The sequence below is a fragment of the Mytilus edulis genome, chromosome 8, assembly GCF_963676685.1.
Source record: "Mytilus edulis chromosome 8, xbMytEdul2.2, whole genome shotgun sequence".
Classification (NCBI taxonomy): domain Eukaryota; kingdom Metazoa; phylum Mollusca; class Bivalvia; order Mytilida; family Mytilidae; genus Mytilus; species Mytilus edulis.
In genome coordinates this window covers 64880885-64894960 of record NC_092351.1, presented here as the reverse complement: position 1 = coordinate 64894960, position 14076 = coordinate 64880885, and positions in this window count along the sequence as shown.

Below are 14076 nucleotides of genomic sequence, written 5' to 3'. Positions count from 1 at the left end.
GATTGAAAGGTTCTTTGAAATTGATCGTAATTATTAAATATTCAACACGAATGATTCTTTGACTACTTATTATGTCTCGTGGATATTGCACAATAGAAGTTGAAAGTAAGCAAGAAAAAACGACATTCCGTTACATTATAAAATTAGATTATCAACGGAACAGTGTTCATTGTTTCACATTGTCATTTCGGGGCCTTTTATAGCTGGCTATTTGGTATGGGCTTTGTTTATTGTTGAAGGACGTACGGTGACCTATAGTCGGCAATTTCTGTGTCATTTTGGTCTCTTGTGGAGATTTGTCTCATTGGCAATCATACCACATCTTCTTTTTTATATTTCTTTATGTACATTTAGTAAAGAACATGTTCTTGGATTAATTTGCACTTCTCATAAGTGCAAATTGGAACCACACTTTTTTTTGTCGTAGAATCATCAAATTTGGCAATAATGTACCTCTGGGGATAAATAACACAATACAAAAATAAATTTGATATGGCTCGCCCGGTTCGGCAACTGGAGCGAAAACAGTGACAAAATCATGTAGGATATTTTTTTCTCCCATAGAATTTTTAAAAATCCTACAGGATTTTGAGAAATCCTATAGGATAAAGTCATAATCCCGTAGGATATTTTAAATATCCTATGGGATATATAAATCCTATCGGATTTATTTATCCTATAGGAAAATTTATCTCCTATGGGATTAAATTAATATCCTATGGGATTTAAAATCCTGTAGGATTTTCAAAAAAAGTGTTAAATCCGATAGGATTTTTTTTATCCTATAGGATTATCATGAAAGACTTTTTGACAGAAACTAATGTCCCTTAGGATATTTTTTTCTCCTAAGGGATTTATTTTGTCCTGTGGGATGTTTTTTCTCCCATGGGATATTTTTTTCTCCTACCGGATTTTTTTCTCTCCCTTAGGATAAATTTTGTCCTGTAAGATATTTTGTTTTCCCTTAGGATTAACTTTGTCCTATAGGATTATTTTTTCTCCCATAGGATTAAATTTTGATACGTTATGTCATCTTAGATGGATTCGTCAGTTTTGTTGGTATCTTACAAACGTTAACAATTGTTGCTACATAGATATTGATCACTACGTAGTTATTAACCTTTGTATTTAGCCTAGCTGCTAACATAGATATTGATACCAGGGATCAGTTCAATATCGTAGCAGCTACGTAGCGACTATGTAGCTGCTATCAAAATCTAAGTAATAACTAGTCTATAGCTACACGTTCAATAGTCTATATCTTATCGGCTATATAGGGCTATGTAGATTTATGACTTTTGAACGGGTGGCTAGCCTAGCTGCTACATAGATATTAATAGCAGCTAAGCTAGCTTCTCGTTCAATAGTCATAAATTTACGTCGCACTACGTAGCTGCTACGATATTGAACGCAACCCTGAAAAGGGTCGTTATAGTTTCAATAATTATCGAAACGGATACATGGAAATATTACTTTATAGGATTGTGCAAATCTTGCCTTCGTATATGGTTTTCATGATATTAATTATTAATGAGTCTGTTTAATAAATGTTGTTTGTTTTACGTCCTGTGGCAAATATTACATGTATGTTCATAACGAGAACACAATAGGTAGGCTTTTCATAGCAAATATAAAAGGTCGACTGAGAGAATGGACATGGAACTTGGAATGGTAATGCAAAATGAGGATATATTGAATAAAAAACAGAGCTGCCTCAATTAATTGTGCAAGAGTACCAAATGTGCAGAAGTCTTCCGTGCATGAAATCTATGCTTAAATCGACCATCGTTTTTCAAGTACAGTTTTTAGTAATATCAACTGGTTAAATGCATTTTGATGGCTTAAATAAAAGGGAGAGTTCTTTTAGATTGGATTATTTATAGCACTTTAGTTTTTTTGGTATGATACTATATTTCAGATTTCTCTTGGTTATGTTTTTGCACTTAGTGCGGGAAATCGTGGGTTCAAATCCCGGCCTGGTCAATCCAAATACGTCAACATTTAAAATTGCTGTTCCTCCGCTAAGCAAGTGGAATTAGTAATTTAATTACACCTCTCCTCCATTACATGATATATCTGTAAAAAAAAGAATGGTATGCTCGAGTGGCTAAATGATGTCCAAATGCGGAGTGTTACCTTGTGAACTAGCACGTTTAAAATCTTTCTCGACACTATCAGTCTAGAACAGGGTTCATATTCAGTATAACATTTGGAACTTGAATTTGTCTCTGGACAGGTCTGGATATAAGGCATATTCAACGTTCATTATATATCTACTAAATCGTTAATAAATAGAGAAGTATTTTCCTTGTACTGATTTTTATTTCATGTACTTGGTTTGATTTCCACGAATTGATATTATAAAAATGGTATGGTTAAACTTTTCACAAAATATGTATGTGCCTTTTGTGATATTTTTAATGGCAGGTAATATGAAATTAGCTCCTTACTTTATTTATACATGGAACGTTTTTGTTTGGCTTGATAAGGTGTATAGGGATCTCTCTATAATAAAAAAAAAACAAACCAAAAGACTGTAAAAAAACTTTCAATATCTCGATTGTCTGTGTTGTTGGGTTGTTGTCTCATCAATATTTACTCTTAATCCCTTTTTTTGAACCCAAAGGGTAGACTTGAGCACAGAAATATTGTCCACTCTTGACTTCATCAGCTCGACTTTCGACTTAACCTTGCTGAAAAGGTAAAGCCCCCCCCCCACCTATTCCTACCAACGTGAAAATTAGTTAACAGACTAAGATGGCCACTACGATGTTTTATGCTGTTGTTTTTTAATCGCTGCCTATTGCAGCTATCATTCCCGGTTTTGGACAGAATAAAAAGTAGATGTGGTTCGATTGTGAATGAGACAACTTCAAACTATTGCTTTCCACCAAGGTCCACATGAAGATGATGAACGCAAATTTATATAAAAAAAGAAGATGTGGTAAGATTGCCAAAGAGACGAATGACATAGAAATTAACAACTATACATGTAGTTCACCTTACGGCTTCCCACAATGAGCAAAGCTTTTGTATCTAATTTTATTTTATATGATTAATGTATTGCCTTGTGTCGTTTCTTTTGTTTACTAGTATATTGAATGTCTCTGGTGGTATGAATCTTACTTCATGAAATTTTAAATTATACCCTTTTTCAATAATAGGCTACCGCAATAAAGATATAAGCTTAATAAAATAATTATTTCAGATTTTCACTCGTTCAGGAAATGTCATACGGGACAAGAATGAGTTTTAATGGCGAAAAATATGTGTAAGCTGTTTTGTGATGTTCTATTCTATCAGGAGTTTCAGAAAAGGGGGAATAAAAACAATTATGCCAAAAAACAGTTTAACTTGCGAAGCTTTCTTTGGTATTCAATGTTACAAAAATAGTTATTCTTTTGTAGATTTAGAACTTTGAACACAATTAAAAAAATGTCTATTGAAATTGGTAGATGGCAAAATAAAAGAGAACATTTTATTTATTATATATATACTTTATGTAAAATTAGGTGAAATTGAGGACGAGTTTCATTATAAAGTTGAAACAAAACGAAAAGTGTATTTAACGTTTTTTGTAAATAGCTTCTCAAATATTGAATTGATTTTATCAAAACAAAAAGTATAAGATCAAAAATTAAATTTTCTATCAAGATTCTTTATTTCTTATAAAACCAAGTTTAATGGTACAAGGAACGATATTTTTACATATAATAACATACCGATTTTGCGCATGACAAGTTTGCACAAAACGAGCAACAAGAATGAGAGATTAAGAATCAACCTGGAGAACATACGTCTATATTGATATTTCTAATTAATTTACACAAATTTTTCAATACACGAATATTTTTTGAAATAAATAATGTGCCGAATGCATATCTATACCACATCTTCCTATATCTCACACTCACACCACATCTTCCTATATCTATAACTTGCCTTGGGTATACTTTTTATGTCCCTATTCGTACAGGAAGTCCTGTATTGTTATTTAGACGTACCGATCCACAATATCTGACACACATTTGCAAAACAGGTCATTTGTAATATAAGCTGGAAAAATTTCATAGTTTTAGAATAAAGCGGAGCATCGCAATTGCGTTAAAAATTAATATTTAATTTCCTACCAAAAGATATTGGTTTTTGTTTTCAATTCTTTCTCAAATTGAGATATAGAGTTGACACTGCAATGTTTTGTATCAGGTTTATTCCACTCAGGAACTATAGAAGGAATAAACGATTCAGGGAAAGCCTGCAAAATGGAACCACAATTCAAAATTTTTGTGTTTACTTTGCCTTTGTTTTATTTTGTTTCTAAGGAAATTGCTATGTAAGCTACTTTGTTTATTTAAAGAAGCCAATTTTGAGATACAAAGTGAGAAACAAAACTTTTGCGATTTCATTTCCTTATTTACAACACTAGAGTTTACAGACTATCATTATACCTTGAGAGACATATGAGAGTATGTGGCGTCCGTGGGGTTCTTCAAATTCGATTACAGAAGTAATATAGAAAAACTCCAAGGGGTAAATACTATATTACGTTTTTAAAAGAGAATATAAATCATAACTGTCTTCTATGAACGATAACTTTAAAACTGATGTCAATGCTTTTTTTTTTAACAATTCATCTTTATTCAACAATTGAAGATGAATACCATTTTATTGTATAATGTAATAAGCAGTGATGTAAGAAATATAATTCACAATGTGCATGGGATAACTAAATAATTTAGTTAACTTAATCATATGACTCTAAAGCCCGTTCTGTCATTATTAAGAGACGCTAAAGAACTGGACAACTGTGGAAATATAAGATTTTAAGATTTGGAAATAAATGAAATTGGTGTCACAAATGGTATGTCTGCTTGTATTTGATTTTTTTTTTATAAATATATATGATGCTCTGATACACAATTATTAATGGTTGTTTTACTTCGCTTAGTTATAGCATTTAACAAATAACTCTTCGTATTCTTATTTCGGCATCAAATAAAATTTATAATGAAATATTTTTTAAAAGACAAGGAAAATGAAAAAAAATATATACAACAAAAATAAGCAAAAGGAGATGTGGTATGGCTGTCAATGAAACACCTATCCACAAACGTTGAATTTGAAGTAGCTGTAAGAAATAAATAAGTCATATTTACAGTCTAAAAATGTGTTTAGCCGGGGCCTGAACATCAAATTACACATATCTATACTCGTAATGCATTTGTAAACAAGTTCGTACCCTAAATATGTTCCTCTCCTAAACATGTCGAGGAAAGTGTTTAACCCTATATGTATTTAACCTGACCACATGTTAAAGATAAACATGTTTGGTACTGCCTCTTATAAATAAGTGAAACATTCTCAGTAAATCACATCAGAACTTAGATCAGACTAAAACCTCACTTAAACTGAATATATTTGTTTTTGTAGAACAGGAGTTTAGTATCCCATAAAACATAAATCATTATATAGAGACCTAGGCAGCAAAGATAGTCATTAGAATCTTTTTGCATTTGCCTGTGTTCTATCCTTTTAAAAACCTTGCGGTGAGGCATGGTTTCTGACATCAGAAAAAAAAGTGAAGTATAGGCCACTGGACGTTAAGCAACCAAGGATTAAACCTCACCTTTCCGTGAAGTGTTTACAATTATTTGTATTTTTAAAATTAAAAAAAAAATGATAAACATTTCCAAAAACTGAAAATATTTGAGAAGACGCTATTACCTTAGAAGTAAAAAATTTACCAGACAGAATAAACACGGCAGAAACAAACAAACGGAAAAAACCAAGAGAACAATTTGAAATACCATATACATGTTAAAATCGGTATATACAAGCGGATTATAAACGGGACAGGGTTGAGCGAACATGAATTTCTACTGATTACACTAAAGGTGGCAATCAACCGATTGAAGCACGTGTCGAGAAAATATTAGATAACTTTCTAATTAAAAATGACATAATTATAAAATTTGATTTTATGATTTTTTACAAAGTCTTTTTCTAGATGCCATATCCGTTGTGATGGTATCTTTCCATCAGGTCATTAGTGTACAATTTTGTTCTTAGTGCACTAAGGAGGTCCTTTGTAGTATTTCTACGAATCCCATGATTTACATGTATGCTGAGGGAAAAGTCGCACATGTTTTTATAAGTAGGACGAAAGTCACAAAAATGTAATCAAAGTGTACACGTTGGGAAAAAGTCTGTGAGAAAGGTTTAAATAATTTTATTTAACATCTTCATATTTTTTTCTGCGAAATCATAACTTTGCTAGCCGTTAAGACGGAACGATATTCCATACCGCAGATACCATTTAATGATATACTTTGTAAATTTTGTAGTTCGAACTGTCTTTTATATACAGACTTCCGATATGAACTTTTTAAAACATCACGTGAACATATTAACTTTGACAGAATGAACACAGAGAAAAGATGTATTGCTCATATGAACTGTAAATACAAACAAACGTTTTTAGCTCGTACAATAAATAGTTTTTTTTATTAGAAGAAAAAAGTTTTTATGAAATTATGATTTACAAACAATATATCTTCAGTATTATTTTTGTCTTTCTTTGTGCATATTTGTTTCTTACATAAAGGTTACTGTGATGTGTTTCAAATAAAATCCCAAGTTTATATACCTTTATTTTCTTTTGCAAAGATAATTTCAATTGACAATTTTATTATAATATCCATCATCAGAATATTAGCATTTTGATAAAGATTTTATTCGTTTATTTTGTTACTTATATCAGGGACATATAATACATATGTATTATATGTCTCTGCTTATATCAAATGTGGATATTATTTTAATTTCATCAAAGATTTACTAAACAAATCCTGGATTTCATTGATAAAGATGTCTGTGTAACTATACAAATCCTTGTTGTAACTAATTCATAATTGTATATATTTTAATTAATTTTATTGTAAATTTAGTGTCTCGTAATTTTATGAAGGCTGGCTATCGATCTTTGTTTTAACTGTAAGACCAATGTGCGATACTATAATGAAATAATCATTATATTCATCTTTTATATTTAATCTCAATTACCAGATTAAAATTTCACACCTAATTGAACATTGCAGATGTACGCTGACCACTATATGTGTATATACCAAGAAACTGCTAGGTGTGAAAATAAGATGTGTCAATTGTATGAGGACCTGTACGGGGGTCCTTAATTCTATAATTGTTCAGTCTTTTTCTGTGTTCTTTATATATATAAGCACTTCGTCATTCTCTATTCCTTATCTTTTTCTCTATGTTTCTGTAGTCATTATTTATTTTCCTTTATTCGGCACTTTTAACCCATTATTCACTATTCATCGACCCCATCCTGACCCTCTTTTTTAATGAACCGTTAGCGAATACGTCTCGAAGGTGGCAGCATACATCACAGTCCACGACATTATAAACTAGTAAGGCACACATACTGCTGGTGATCAACCTTTGATTTATAAACTAGAATAAATATACTAAAATTTTTTAAAGATAATATATATTTTTTACAATTTCGTTCGTCCGTTTTTTATCGACAAATGGTTCAGTTTTTTTTCTCGCAGTTTTAAGTAACGTTATAATATATATATTTTATAGAATAGCTTAAAAGCAGATACATATCTTTATTTCGTGTCAAACCATTTCTTGGAACTTGTGAAGCTTTTCATGATAAATGGAATATTTTTTTTCCCGATTGACCTATTGATATCCATAATTTGTTTTATAAACCAATTGAAATACCAAACACATGACGAAAAAACAGTCGCCGAAAAAAACATATTCATAGTCAAACTGTTTGTACACACGTGCGTGATTAGCGGTCCATGGTTGAATGATCATGAATTTCAATCGATTACACAGATTGCAATCAATATTGAACGTGGCATGTGTCGATAAAACATTAAATTTGTAGTTCTTAAAGATGTTATTAATATAAAATATTGAATTATTTATTTTGAAATAGTTTACTTCTATAATTCATTCCCTAGTGCCAATTATATCATATCGTCTGGTCCCTTGTACTTGCATCACTTTTTATTAAAATTGTCATAAGAATCTTTCGACAATTTCGATCACACAGATGAAGCTTTAAAAAGTTGAAAAATATTTTCACGAGTCCAACAGTTGACGTGCTTTCTTTATCATGTTTAAGCATGCAAAAATGTATTCTTAAAAAATCTAAGAGACACAGAAAACGTAATACTACTAGTATACGAAATCATTCAATTTTGCATAAAGATGATAACTCTAACTTTAAAAAAAAAACGTTCAGAAATATGAAAAGGAAAAGATGGACTTCTTTCTTGACCAAAATACAAAACTAGTAAACGGTGAATGTATATGTACTACTGTAGACTTTGTTATGATGACCTTTAACTTAATAAATATTTATTTTTTATTATTCAATCAACAGGTATACCTTAATTAATTTTTTTCCGGAATAGTAATTTCTTTTTCTGGAAAAGTAATACCAATTTGCGGAAACGTAAAAACGCCGCTACTTATTTCGGAAAAGTAATGCACGAAAATGCGGAAACGTGAAATTGGACTTTTGGAAAAAAAAAATAACTACTAAAGGACATGTTAGCGCCGACATGAGTTGTAAGAAAAGATTTCCAAAACAACCATATCATTAAGAAGGAATGTTTACATGCTATACTCTCGTACTAGTATTACAGGGTTCTTGTGGCGTTCACCTTAGACACACATCTTTTTAACGATGTTTAACAAGAAAATCCCTATTTAGCGGACAAGCAATTTTTTTTTCTTTCTGTTATTGAATATCGAGAAAGAAAATAAATCCCGAAATTATTTGGAACTTTGATACTCAATTGTTTCCCATCAAAATATTCACAATTAGTGTTCGTCCAGTGGCATACATAACAATCTTATTTCTATATGCAATCAACAATGAGCAAAACCCTAACCTTGTAGTCATTTATAAAAGACCCGAAATGATAAATGTAAAAACAATTCAAACGAGAAAACTAACTAGATTTATGTACAAAATGTGAAAATTCCTTGATAACCTGAATTTTCTTAATTATTTGCCTACAATATATAAGTCACTGACTGTTTAAGAAAAATAAAAAATAAAATTCTGGGACTATTATATTAACGTTAGTATAATAGTCCAAGAATTAAAGTGTTGATAAAATAAGAGCCTCACATTTGAAAGTTTTAAAACATTTCGAAGATAAAAAAAAAAAAAAGTAAAAAAATATACAAAACAGACTTTTTCGTTCATTTTGTAACATGAATGAGGCAGTTAGTTTTCTCGACTGAATTGTTTAAACTTTTACATTGTCATTTCGGGGCCTTGTAAAACAGACTATGCGGTATGGACTTTGCTCATTGTTGAAGGCCGTACAGTGACCTATAGTTGTTTATTTTTGTGACAATTTGGTCTCTTGTGAAATGTGGTCTCATTGGCAATCATACCACATCTTTTTTATATATTTAAATCATTTTACAAGACATCAAATTGTTATTTTGTGTTACTGTTGCAGACAATTCTTTTCAAATATTAAAAAATATTTTAATTAAATGGAATTTTGCATTTGCACCCGCTTGAAAAAAATAAAAACATATAAAGCAGCAACATCGAAATTCTCTGTACTTTAAGCGGCATTTTCACATGAGTAAAATATAAGGTCAACGTTTGAAACTTTTTCAGTCTTGTTCCGTCTTGTTCCATAACTTTCAGTCTTGTTCCGTCTTGTTCCGTATTTTTCAGTCTTGTTCCGCAACTTTCTACCCAGTCGTATAAACGAATCGTTGACAAGTGCGTACATTTTTTGGAACAACGTCAAAATCGTTGTTTTATTAGGAACGTCGTGTAACGCTAAGTGGCACCAATACCGTGCGTATATAACGTCAATATAAATCTGTGATTTTACTATGTCCACAACTTCGATGAACCAAAGCAAGTTAAACATCGACCTGTATCTAAATCAAATTGGTTCTCTTCTTCTTCTTCGTCTTCTTCTTTTGGTATACAATAGTCTATCGACATTCGATGATTACATACTGTTGGCATACGTGGACTAGTCTATTTACAAAACTTTTACCCCAATTTATTCAAAATATATGTTTTTTTCTTATGTTTAATGTATACATGTATATATTTTAAATTGCGCTATAGTTCCGTAACTTTCTACCCAGTCGTATAGACGAATCATCGACAAGTGCGTACATTTTTTTAAATCAATATTTCTGGTATGTTCCAATCTGTCCTTCACTATTGACATCGAGTATATATTACATTTTCCCAAAGTCAACCTTGGAAAAAATATTTAAATAGATTGTAATTTCATCAAATCTTATTTTTTGGGTATTATTTATATTCTTATTTTACACCAGAAATGTTATTTATAAACAAGCGTATGAGTTTAGTTATGACAAGTAAGACAGAGTTGTATATTATACATCTGATAGTTCAAAATGGAAAGTTATAAGTTATCGGCCGTGTACACTGAATATTACCTGCAGAAGTGAAACGATGCATGAACTTGCAAGTCCGACAGGAAATCGCTTGAATACCTGGAAGTGTCACCTCAGGTAAACGGACAGAAAGTCACAGGACAAAAAGTCACAGGACATAAAGTCACAAATTTGATAGGACAAAAAGTCACAGGACAAAAAGTCACAAATATTTTTTCAACAATTTTTGGAATATATAAGAGAAATATCTTGAAATATTTACTTTTTAATACATATATTCATATTAAAGTTAATGGAATTTATCGTTTTACTTGAAAAATGAAGATTTATTTTATTTTAATCATGCAAAGGACATATTTCTTGGCACCATGAAGCCATTTGAGTGCCAATCTTCTTTGACATTTTGTTTTCTTAACAATTATTTGATCATCTTTGATATTTTTTTGATAAATTTTGCTTACAAAGTTGGTTAATATACAATACATCAAGAAAAATACAAAAATATTTTTGTAAAAATAAGCATTTTTTATTCAAAGAAAATAATCAGAAAAAATGAATTGTGACTTTTTGTCCTGTGACTTTTTGTCCGTGACTTTTTGTCTGTGACTTTTTGTTCTGTGACTTTCTGTCCTACATTCTCACCTCACACCCCTTACAATACCTTTGGAAGTAATACCTTAAGCCATGCTGGTGATCAGATGAGGGAAGATCAGAATTTATTTGAAAAAAGTTTATTACTTTAAAGAATTATGAACAAATTATATTTTCGAAAACAATTTTCACGGAACACTTATTCATGATTTCAACTTTGACTCTTTACTTAATTCCAATATTAACAGTTTAAAAACAACAGACCATGGTAATTTAAAAAAAATGCAAAAATTTTCCGTATAAAGTTAGTTAGTCGAATAAAACAACAGTACGATTGACAAGATATCGACACGCAATTACGACTACATCCTTATTCTTTCAAAAAGAGATTCCCAGGCAACCTCAGAATATAAAGTTTCAGGTTTTGTAAATATTAGTAGACCTGTTACTATTCTTGCGGCCTCTAATTGCAAATTTTCTAATTTCCAAGGATCCGTGTTGAAGGCTGTTCTTTGACCTATTCAATTTTTAAATAAAATATGTTTAAACTAAACGCAGCCTTGGCTATAAAAAGCCTCAAATGTTGAAGGCTATTCTTTGACCTATTAAATTTTTAATAGTCTTCAAATTTCAACAAAATTCCGCGTAAGGGACCACAACTTGGAAATGGAGATAGGTTTTTATAAAAAAAAAAAAATCAAAGAGAACACAGAGTGTGTAAAGTTTTAAAATTTTTGATGGATACGAACATTTTTCTCCATTGCCAAATCAACTGTAATATTAGCACTCATACCACTTATTATATTTATATCTATTTTCAGCATAGAATATCTCAGTTTGTTATTGTCGACATTTCTATTACATTTTCTTGATAAAACTTTTTAATACATGTATAAACATTTTAACAAGCTCACCATATTCTAATTTAAGAGTTGGCGCCCATCAAAGCCATGCACACGAAAATATTTATAGGAAGAGAAATAAAACAAAAGCAAAATGATTTGTCCTTTTAATCTCTGAAATTATCAGCAATAATGATTTTTTTTAAAAAGTTTTAGTTACGAATGATATTCTGGGTGTGTCTAAACACTGCTAAGGAGTCCTTAGTGCACTAAGGACTGATAACATGCCACTAAGAACTAGATGGAGAGCTGTTACATGCAATTTCTTTTCATATTACGGTAAAAATTGATATTTAATGCATAAATTTCAAATTTTATAGAAAAATAATAATAAATTAAGTAGATATTCAACATTATTTAGACACGTGCCTGTTTTTCTTTGATATGCCGAAAATCCATGAACCGTTTGACACGTGTTAAATTACATTATTAATTGATTACACGGGAATCCTTTTGGTAAAGTTGGATTCTAATAAATGAATTGTTGTTGAAATTTTATTAACAAAAAAATCTGAATGAAGAAGTATTTTCTCAAGTGTATATTTCTTGTAAATAATAAATTTGTCACCAGAGAAATATATCTAATGTCGCATTTTTATTTGATGTTCATATTAATAAGTGACTGAAATACAAATTTTTATAGATATTTAATTCACATTTATATATATTTGTGCGTGTTGAAGTTTGGATAACCGGCAGATGAGTTTTCATCGGCACGCGCCGTTTTTATGAAATATGTCAGGCATGACCGATGATTATATTGAATACCAATTATCATGTTGATTAGGTCGTTTGATCTTTAATAATTAGAAGTGATTAGTGATGGGTCTAACCTCATACATGTAAGCTTGGCAAACAAACAAAACCAAGATGTCTTTTGAAAAATATAGAACAAAGAAGATATATTGTTTTGGAAAAAAATGTTAAATAAACCTTTCGTTTTGTTTGTAATAATTGAAGCCAGTTGAGAAATATGAGAAATCTACATATAGTTGGGAAATTTTCATTCAATTCATCTCATTTGAAAACGTTCAAAAATATAGATAAAATTTATTGCAAAATGTGACGTCCTTGGGGATCAAAACCCCGTTTCAACTTTGAGGAGTGTTTCCAGAGATTGAGCAAGGTATATTAACTTAATAGATAAAAATATATCGTAAATATTTTCTTTGTATAGATTTTCGAATTTTATATAACTTTTTTTTTCAATGCTGAAAAGTTTTAGTTATATTCTTAATTAAAAAATCAAGATGAATAATTCTTTCGTATTTTCATATCTCTAGATATACTACAATAGACTTTAATTGCATTGTTCCATAGTGAAAAAAAAAGAATATATTATTTACTTTTAAGCTAACACAAAAAGTAGCGTTGATTTTATCAAATTTGGTTCAATATACGGGAAAGTTTTAGTTTCATTCTTTAATAGTTCAAAAATTAAGATGAATAATTCTTTCGTATTTTCATATCTCTAGATATACTACAATAGATTTTAATTGCACTGTTCCATAGCAAAAAAGAATATGTGATACACCTTTTTATATATAATTTATTTCCAAGCTAACAGTTACAATTACGGATAGTAGCGTTGATTCTTTTTTAAATTGGTATCATTGCGTTTTTCAATACTTTAATATTTATATAGATATATGTATGCGTGTGTGTGTTTTCTCTATTTTCTTGTCGTTAAGATTCAATCAAAATTTCATTTTGTAAGATTTATTCCCCTATTGAAACTCGTTCTTGTCCAGTAATAAATTCCTTGAACGAGGTTAAAAAGGGAAATAAATTTACTTTTCATAAAGTTAATTAGTTTTGTATATGGAGCCCGTTTTTAACTATAGAAACCGTACTGACCAAAATAAATTTTTCAAACAATAAAAATCTCATATAGTTAGATTCTATTTCTCATTTTTATCGGACTTGTCCAGTAATTTAATTCCTGAGTAATACGAATGTTTGAACAAATCCGCATTTAGTAAGATTTTATTTCTCATTAAAGTCGTTCTTGTCCAGTAATACAAGCCTTGAACGAATTTCGATGTGAAAATAAATTCTGAGGAATGAATTTGTCTCCCTTTTTTGAAAACTATCACATTTGGGTATTATTTCTACACAATTTCATGTA